We start from the raw sequence: 10346 nt of genomic DNA on the forward strand, positions 1-10346 counted from the left end.
TTTATATGCAAGAGACAAATATATTAACTCTTTTATTCATTCAAATGTTTGTAATATTATACAGATTCACATATTTCAACCTTCATTCATATGAAGGTTGTAGACAAAAAAAAAAAGTGAAAGTGTCAATAAGGGGTTGATCTCCCTCTTCATTAAATAGAATTAGGTTTAGTATATTCTTCCGGTTCTACCAAAATTTATACAGATCCCTCGCCTCATCATGCAGAGAAGCAATTCTTAACTATTCATCCAGCTTTTCCAAAGTTTATGCAGCTCTCTGAAACCATTTCAAAATCAAATGTTAGTAATTAGCAAAATATGTGACTGAATTAACATAGTGCTGTCAAATTTATACAACTGTAAGAATGATTTCAACACAACACAATTAGTACTCCATGGATAAAACAAATTTCCAGTCTTACACATAATTACAGAGTGAGCAGAACACATTTAGTACCTCATGAATAAATTAAAAGCAAAAGGATCAATACTAAGTAAAAACCTATGAAAATCGATCAAGATCCTTTAGAGAGAAAGAGACCAAACCAAAGAGCAATGAAATTAATGTTTTGTACCACACCAAAATTGAGGCATGGACATCAACTATCAGAGGATGAGTTCAATAAAGTTTGCTAACTTTTCAAAACCTATTAGCTTATATTTTCATATCATTTTAACACACATAAGAAAGGCGTCTAAGTTGTGCCAACATGAGTAACATCAACAATCACAATATAAAGGTCATCATCTACACACAAATTATAATCAGTTTTTTTATCTACAAACAAATCATATAATACCTTGTTTTTACTAACATAAAGATAAACCTTCCACTAGAATATACATCATACATAATTTTTTTATTTGGCAATTATTTCTAACACCAAAAGCAAAACCTCAAAATAATCAGAAGCATAACTGAGTGGGTAAAGGGAAACACAACTAACCTTTGAATACAAAAGAGTCACATGTGAAACTGAGTTGTTGCAACCGTGGTCTCAAATCTTCTAACGGAGCAAAACGGTTGGTGATGTTGCAAGGCTGTTGCAAATTGGAAACTGTAGTGTATAGTTCTTAACAACGCTCACAATCACGACGGTGATCATAAGGGTTCACGATGATAGGCGGATCAGAAGTGTCCGTGAAATCACTACTCAATATTGTTCTTGGTCTAGCACTTTACTCTTTTTTTACATTCATTCACACCACTTGAGTCACAAAATGGACTCTTGAATTAGGTATTATTGTTACCCTAAAGATAAGCAAAACTTTGATCAGCCAATTATCAAATAAATAAAAGCCTTACAGAGTAAAGACAAAACCACCCACCTTCTACATAAAAAGAAGCTTTAAGCACCAAATCAAACACCAAAATTGCCCCAAAATGAAGGAAGCTTTAGATGAAAATTAAGTCACTAACTCCATGTTTGTTAGCAATTGCCTCCCTGTTAAAAACAAACACAGACCTATTAAGCTAAGCGATGCAAATCATTTAAGCTCCATAACATTTTGACCTAATTAACAAACAATGAAGAACATTTAGGATTCAATGCATTCAGGGTATCACCTGTGCTAAAAAGGTGTCATCAGTTGCCAAGTAGATCAAGTAAGTAGGTATTTCTTCAGTCGAGTAAAAACACAATACACAAAATCCCTAAAGATCTGAGTGTTTGTTTAAAAGAGAAACAGAGAGAGAATGACGGTCAAAAACCCTAATTGAAAGAAAACTCGAACAACAAAACGTACAATCTAAAACCCTAAATAAATAAATAAATAAATAAAGAAGAGCAATTAAATTAGCGGATTGAAAATATAGAGGTGAGAATGACCTGAGATTTGTTCTTTGGAGCTATTGAGTTGCTCGCCGTATTCGTAGAGCTTCGCGATGTAATTGTAGAATCTTCGGAAGTGACCAGATTCGTAGAGCTGTTGAAATTTGTTCTTTGGACATGGTGTGTTGCAAGAAGAAAGTAGAGAGCGTAAGGGTCTGTTTGGTTCAAAATAGGGGGAGGGGAGGTGAGGTATTTTTATAGAGGGGAGGGGAGGGAAGGGGAGGGGAGGGAAATTTTTTAATTACATATGTGTTTGGTTCAAAAGAGGGGAGAGGAGGGGAAGTGAGGTATTTTAATTAAATATATGTTTGGTTCACAAGGGGAGGGGAGGTATTTTAAAATCAATTTACTTTTTTACCCTTAAAATCTTATAACACTCATTTTTAAAACTAATATTTCTTTATTATTACATCAAAACAAATAACACATACTTTTCAAAGAAAAAAAATATCACATACACAAAACTCACTATCACACCAAGAAATTCACTACATAGACATTAAAACCAAAACTTTGATTCAATAAAACACGGAAGAAAATATTCAAACATATATAAACATATATATAATAAGATCAATATATATAATAAGATCAATATACAAACAAGTGAAAACGTAATCTGCACTGTAGGATCATATATCTGCACTGTAGGATCAATATCAATATACATATATGTTCATAACGTTGTTCAAAAACAAACAAGTGAAAACGTTTATAATAAGAATTTGCAACACACGTATAAACATATATATAATAAGATCAATATACAAACAAGTGAAAACGTTGTTCAAAAACAAACAAGTGAAAACGTGATGAGCAGAGCAAGCAGTATAAAAACAACACGTATAAAAATATGTTCAATAGTTAGAAAAAACATACACCGGGTACTAGCAAGCAGAGGTAATGAGGATGAGCAAGCAGCCGTAATGATGATCAAATTGTGACATACAAGGAGTATAGGTAATACAGACAACAAAGACCTAATAATAAAAATGGTAATAAGGATAATATTGGAATTTTAAAATATATTGAGGATAATTTTGTCAGTTTAATAAACTTTGAAAAAGCTTCCCTCCCCTCACCTCCAAATCCCTCCGATTTGGGGGGAAGCAAAAATTGAGTTTAGGAGGGATTTTGCTTACCTCCCCTCCCCTCCTATCCCCTCCTAAAAATTGAACCAAACACAAAAAAATTAAAATATTACCTCCCCTCCCCTCACTTCCCCTCCAAAACTCCCGAACCAAACAGACCCTAAGAGAAGAGATGACCAGATTGATTCGGAAGCAGAGCGGACGATGTGAAATGGAGGCGAGAAGAGTACCCTTCAGAAGAAAAATTATAGGGTATTTTGGGATTGGCTCAATTAAAAAAAAAAATTAAAAATTATAGTGTTCAAAAACAATAACCCCATTTTTTTAATTTGTATAATTTTTATTTTACATAATATAAAGACTGATTTTATTTTTTATAATAATAATAATAATAATAATAATGTGATTTTATTTTATAGATAGATATTTTAATTTTCTGTATAACTCTAACTATATATTTTTTTTGAAACATGTATAACTCTAACTATTACTAATATTATATTATTATTTTTCTTTCAAAAATAAAATTAAATATTATAATATTATATTGAGAAAAAATCACACCAAAACTCGTGTATTATCTTTATATATAGTATAGATATAGGTAGTAAAAAAAAAGTATAGATATAGATATACTATTTAATAACTTATTTTTTTATAATATTATTAAATTGATTATTATTTCCAATATTGAAGGGGTAAAAATAAATTACTAATTAAATTTTTTAACAACACTTTACAAGCGTAGCCTTTTGTTCAAAAAAGAGCAACTTTTGAAAATTGTCCCCAAATATAGCATAGGGGACATTTATACGCTATTGCCAGTGTATATATCAGGTTACAAGTGAAAATCGACCCCTATTATATTTTAGGGAACACTTTTGTGACGTTGCAAACAAATCCACGGCAACAATCATAAACCGTAGCCTATATCCAGTTTTAGGCAACAATTTTCACTTGTTTCTTAAACAAGTGTTGCCAGAGGCTATAAATGCTGTAGTGTTTTTTTTTGGTACGTGAATTTTGTTAGTATTTATTCTTAGTTACAATATTACAAATTAAGTGTCGGCCTATTATTGTGCTGATTAACCAGTCAAAGCTGATAAATTTTGGCAACAAAGTTAAGCAATGATTTTTATGTTAAAGTGAAAATTATTTGAGAACCTTTGAAAGCAGCTATATAATATCTCAAGACCTTTCAAGATATTGAGAAAAATTACATTTAACATATATATGGTTGATACTTGGGTGTATACATCAACTTAACCCATATAAATAAAATGTTTAGGCTCAATTAAGTGGTTAATAAACTCATTCGGTTTTTGTAATCAAATCTTACAAGTTTGGTTCGGTATTCTTCAGTGGTGGAGTGTAGAGGTTGATGTCTCCTCGGGGTGTTTTAAAGTTTTTGAGGCTTTCTTGAACATGTGCATGAGTAGAAAAGATAGATTGAAGTAGTTGTTAATTTGACAAACTATTGTGTGAAATATCTGGAAATCTCAAAATTACGTCTTTTTTCAGAAGGGATATTTTATGTCGAGTGTTGGATCGGTAGGATGAAACTTTTATCTTAGAAAACCGCGAGTTCCCCTGTTCCTTTTACGAGTGAACTATGTAGTTAAGACAAGATTCTTAATTAATAGCTGCACATGCAACATTTAATACTACTGGCCTCGTTTGCTTTATTTGTTGAGCCATCAAAGGACTATTATGATCAGAATCTTTTGTTTGTGTCCCAAATTATAGAGATATGAAAACAAGTACATGAAAGAATGCTATGTAATTCTTTGTCCTCTCATGATTCCAGTTTGGTTTTGGTATGTGTCATTTTCAGTCAAATGCTAGTTCTTTTGATTTCTCTGTTTCTTTTCCTTCATCTCTTGTTACCATCTTGAGAGAGTGGGGAATTCATCATACAAGGAAAAGAATCAAGATACATTGTACCTTGAGATACAATGAGAACCCAAATAAGGAAATAGCATCTTGCTCACCTAAACTTATCTTCAAATCTTTTGTGTGGTAAATAACGAGATGATTTGATTTTGGTTAATTCAAATGGAAAAATTATAATTCTCAAAGTTAAAATTGAAAGTCAACTTCCTAGAAATGATCAAGAGATAAGTCAATATAGAGATTTAAATAAGCAACTTGTATTCTTTGCAACATATGTTTGATCTGACTCATTTTTTTTTATTTACAGTGAGATGAGAATCGAACCCAGGACCTATTATATTCTACCCAAACCCCTCACCACTAGATTATCCGACTCATTAATTATCGATATTTGAAAGGTTAAAAAAAAATACTACACTTTAAGAAGTGTCACATCGGTTCGGCTGCGAGATGACATGAATATATATTTATACAGTAGAGGCAATCCTCACCTTCTAAATCAGTTTTGTAGGTTGAGTTAGACTCAACTTTCAATTCTAAGATGTATCAAAGCATCTTCACGATTCGCTAGACCGTTTGCTATCAGGTTTCTGATCGGGTAATCCACAATTTATATCCGCGCCTCAAGCCCAATAGCGCTGAACGCGAAGAGGTGTGCTAAGAAGTCTTATATTGATTGATGACCTGAATATATGCCTATAAAGTAGAGTCAATCATCATCTTTTAAGTCGGTTTGGTAAGGTTGAGTTAGACATATATAACTCTCAATTTTAAAAGATACTATATAATAAAAGGCGTACAAAGGATATTCAAACTCGATATACGAAGAGTAAATGGAGATATAAGAAAGACTTGGTGGTTGATGTGGATGAATTAGAGAATGAAGTGATAAGAAGATTAGAAGTCCTATTCTTACATTTAGTAAAAACTATACTAACAATACTAATAACTAACATTGACCGTTTCAAAATAATAAATTATACAAAGGGATAAAGAAAATGTGAATAATTAATCTTTGTATAGTTAAGCGTGCAAGAGAGATATTTGTTGTTAATCGTAGTTCTACTATATTCGAAGAACTAATATCTACGATTAAGTGCAAAAGATGTTTGATGTATAGCAAAATATTAAATAAATTACCTCTATAGATTTACATGGATCTCCCGTTGTAGTAGGAGCACACAATTTGCCGCATATCTCAGCCGTTGATTACATATCGAACAGTTCAAACTTAATATAATAAAATTAAGTATAAAGCAATTTCAAATGTTAATCATTTATCAAACGATCCCAATCTATTATAGCAGGACACTATGAGAAATCCAAACCCATCAAATTCGTATATAGCTATCAACCGATTTACACTATGAGAACTAAAAAATATTACATTGTTTATAAAGTAAAATCGACAAGACTTCAATTACCCTACAAAAAAAGGGATATCCAAGAAAATACTAATGGTCCTTGTATAAGGCCCCACTGCCCTTATCCTACTTGGTCTTCCTTCTATTCATGGCAATCCTCATGAAGGGAAGGTTTCACACATACTCCAAATTGAAGAATCTCACACTCACTTTTATTACTTTCTTTCACTCCCATCAAAATGACATTCAAATTTTAATTTTTTTAGAACTTTAGGTGGCATCCTGATTTCTTGCCATTGTTAGCGCATATGCTTACGTGGGAAGGGAAGCCCTATGAAACTGAATGGCACCGTAGGCCATATGCATGCAGGTAAAGAGAGAAAAGTCAAACTTTTGATGTAGTAGTAATTGAAGATACTCTCTAAAGCCTTATCAATATAATACTAAAACTATAATGTGTATATTCACCACACAAAAAAAAAAAAAAATTAACTATAATGTTTATAGTTTTGAAATTGGCTTGTTAAAAAAAAAAGTTTTGAAATTGACGTATGAACCATTTTTACGACATTACATATATAAATTAACCTACTTATGTGTATTGTTTTTTCAAGTAGCCTAGTAATTAGAAGTTCTACCTATAAAGTTGATAAGTGAGATGATCGGGGTTCGAACTTCACCTTCTACATATATAATGCAATGTCTCTACCAATTGAGATCAGTTCACGGGCAAACACAACATTTAATAATTCTTAACGAGTTTTATGAAGAACAAATATTTTAATAAATAACAATCGTCCTTTCTGCAAAAGCACGAGTGACTGGAACTGGACCATCACTACAACAAATTAAGGCCTTTAATAGCGCTTTTATTAGCTTTTAATAGCGCTTTAAAGCGCTATTACTGATACCGCTATTATAAGTTCGGTGCCTACAATAGCGTTTTATAAGCGCTATCAAATGTCCACTTTTAATAGCGCTTCTTGCAAAAACCGCTATCGTATGTAAGTTGGCGCCATCTGCTAGGACTTTGGAAGCGAGTTTTAATAGCGTTTTATTCTAAAAGCGATATTATATGTCAGTTATTTAATAGCGCCCGTGTGTAAAGCGCTATTATAGTCCTTCCAGCAAACAACTTTTAATAGCGCCCGTGTGTAAAAGGGCTATTATAAGTCCTTTTTCAAATTAAAAAAAAAAAAATCATTTTTTGTCTAAATTTTGTAATATACTGTACTTTGATAACCAAAAAAAAAAAAACTAAACAAATTTTATTAATCAACAACACATAAAAAATAAGGGACGTGCACTACAACATAACTAAGTATGGGATATAAAATAATCCAACAACAAAATACAACTCAAAATTTCAAACTTAATCAATCCTTTGCTTATAGCATGTATGAATGACACCACTCAGTTTCTAAATCGTTGATCTTTAGTACAAGAGAAAAGCCTTAGTTTAGCTCATGTGATGCCTGAGTACTAATGCTTAGAGGCATATGCAATTACACATAATCAACAGAGTCACCTAAAATGTCTACAGATGAGTGCAACGTGGACCATTTCTTCCCATTTAACAAAGTCACTTTGTCATTAGATCTTTTTCGACTATTTGATTTAATCTTTCCTCTGGATGTAGAGCTTCTTAACCTGAAAGTTATTCATAGTATACAAGATACAAGAACGAATTTAAATTCAATGACTCCCTAGGGGTTACAATTGAAGAAAAATCATTGGCTCATAATGTGCTAAAGCACGAAATGTAAACAAATTTGACATACCTCTAGAAAATTGTCATTGAACTACCCATACAGAATTACGTCAAATGTCATTTGACCTTCACCACATCAAGCTAATTCTTTGAAAGCTATAAGACAAGCTTGTAACTCTTTAAAAAATTTACTGCCAAAGAACCAGAAAATCCATCACTTAGTGTTCAAACTTGAATGAAACATAACAAATAACACTAACAAGAAAATAAGCTACTCACAAGTCATGTCTTTGGGAGTAATATTGAGAAGTTTCACAATTAAAAAGAAGCATGATAAACTTTAATACCGGGAGACACCAACCAAAAATATAAGTTCTCAATGACCTTGCCAAGTGAATGCTCTAATAGGCTGACAAGAAAATCAAGAAGCCAGCTCAAAACCAGAAATATAGGAGAAATTGTCAAACTAGATAAACTACAAGCTTTATTATGATATCATTGCAATGACTTATTGGTTCGAATGAAGCACCTTCGACGGTGGCTGGGCATATCAGAACTGTTGCTGAGTAGATATTGATGTCATTTTGAATCCACAACCCTCAAATGCAGGGCTTAATCATAACAAGACTTTCAAATGTCTTGAAACAAAGACTACAATGAACATGAATGAGAACATGAAGTTATTACTATTATCATGAAATTACTTATGTGATATGAATATAACAGGTCCTATCGAAGCATTTGACAATTAAAGAAAAACTTGTGAGCGTTTAGGATGTGCCAAATATATTCAAGACATAAGATACAGCCCTCGGTCTCTGCTATAAGACAATACGTGAAAACTTTGATTGCTTTTGTATCTCTTGTTTATTGTTTTTCTCACAATGAACATGGTTATGTTCTGAGACTTATCTTAATTTACTAAAAACAAAACATCCAGCATAAGTGAGTGATACTTTGTTTCCATGACTAAAGAAGTCCAACATTAGAGAGCATACCTTGACTAAAGAGTTCTTTGAATATAATAATAACCCTGAAGTAAAAGACTAGCTATGTGGATATTAAAAGAGAAATCATCATTTCTAACACAAATTGAATCACTGATGTACATTAAAAAAAGGCTCAAAATACACAGGGTTATCTAAAGCCCCTGCATACATTTGGTCGAAAAGAAAACTTGAAATATAGGTAACATTCAGTATATAGTAACTTAAATAGATGAGTGGAGTAAAGAAAACTTGAAAGAGCAGGCATTCCAAAAACAAATCAGCAGATACTCACAATAGGATGGGCAAGTAGCTCTCTAAAATTGTAGTTGTAGATGTTTTCTCCCAGCAGGGCAGAAAGAGACAAGTGATGAAATGCCAAATCCTAACAGTTCACAAAAAAAGGTGCATTCAATAATATCATATATGCAGATATATAGAAAATATATCATAGACTACTATGAACTATCCTGTAACCTCTAAAGAGGAAGACCATTTGTTGCCCTAATTGAGAAAGGAATTGCCTTAGCTACAATATTTTCCTTAATTATGGGGAGTAATTAGTAAAGACAAAATGATTGTAGGATCTACAACTAATTGCAAATATAACAAAAAGGCTATATGAATATATATCATGTCATGCAAATCTACTATATCCATTGTTACCTTGTTTAATACAAGATTGAGGCAGTTCTTTGCTGCATCAACACTTATATTATTTGACAGAGATGTTCAAAATACACTCAACACAAAAGCAACTAATTAAATTGTTGGAAAATCACTCTATCAATGAATTACCTTCAATTCTACAAAGAGCAAAAAAAGATGGTGAATTAGAGCAAAAGGAGGAAGAAGAATAATATCCAATTTCAAGGAACAAAAAAAATACAGCTAGCTAGCTGTATTTTTCATTTCTTTACTACAATTATATAACCAACACACTTATTTTCAGATTATTCTTTATTAATAAACCAAATATTAAGATTAGTTACACAACATACCTTTGGCAAAATGAGTTGCAACCCTTCTATCTTGTTGATTTGCTTTCACAAGAGACACACCACACAAATCTACAAAACATTGTTAAAGCAAATGAACTTAAAATTAGAAAAAATATAAACATTGCGAGCGAGACTGTGAGGAGAGCTAAATAGAGATGAGAGTGATATTGTGTGAGACTATGAATGAATGAAAATGTGAGCATAATGGTGACGCAATTGCGGGTAGACGCGAGGCAGAAGATGTCATAAACTAAATAAATACTCTAGAAATAAATTAAGTGGTCATTCCATGGCATATAAGTTTTCCTTTTCAGCCGTTGATAAGTTGTAAGTAACCATTTCTAACATAACTAGGCACAAGAAAACAGTATCATACTTTCATAACATTTATAATAATAAAATCTAAAAGATACATGTTAACTAATCAGGGAAGTAGAAACAGCAGAATATCGTAAGCTATATTGCTCA

General features: G+C 32.0%; 2 long non-coding RNA genes across 5 annotated transcripts; both read right to left on the reverse strand.

The window, feature by feature from the left end:
* LOC123894119 lies at positions 1-1978 on the reverse strand. 2 transcript variants are annotated; one of them, XR_006803624.1, is made up of 5 exons: positions 1830-1978; positions 1568-1662; positions 1330-1445; positions 948-1252; positions 1-277 (listed from the first exon to the last, which is right to left on the reverse strand). It is a non-coding gene; the product is annotated as an uncharacterized LOC123894119 (long non-coding RNA). The 2 variants fall into 2 exon arrangements; XR_006803625.1 differs by lacking the exon at positions 1568-1662.
* A 5538-nt stretch (positions 1979-7516) lies between these two features.
* On the reverse strand, positions 7517-10094 carry LOC123894120. 3 transcript variants are annotated; one of them, XR_006803628.1, is made up of 7 exons: positions 9879-10094; positions 9544-9683; positions 9173-9262; positions 8421-8542; positions 8171-8300; positions 7962-8082; positions 7517-7830 (listed from the first exon to the last, which is right to left on the reverse strand). It is a non-coding gene; the product is annotated as an uncharacterized LOC123894120 (long non-coding RNA). The 3 variants fall into 3 exon arrangements; XR_006803627.1 differs by lacking the exon at positions 9544-9683; XR_006803626.1 differs by having other exon boundaries at positions 9173-9683.
* Between the last annotated feature and the right edge of the window lie 252 nt (positions 10095-10346).

This window comes from Trifolium pratense, linkage group LG7 (assembly GCF_020283565.1).
Source record: "Trifolium pratense cultivar HEN17-A07 linkage group LG7, ARS_RC_1.1, whole genome shotgun sequence".
NCBI lineage: Eukaryota > Viridiplantae > Streptophyta > Magnoliopsida > Fabales > Fabaceae > Trifolium > Trifolium pratense.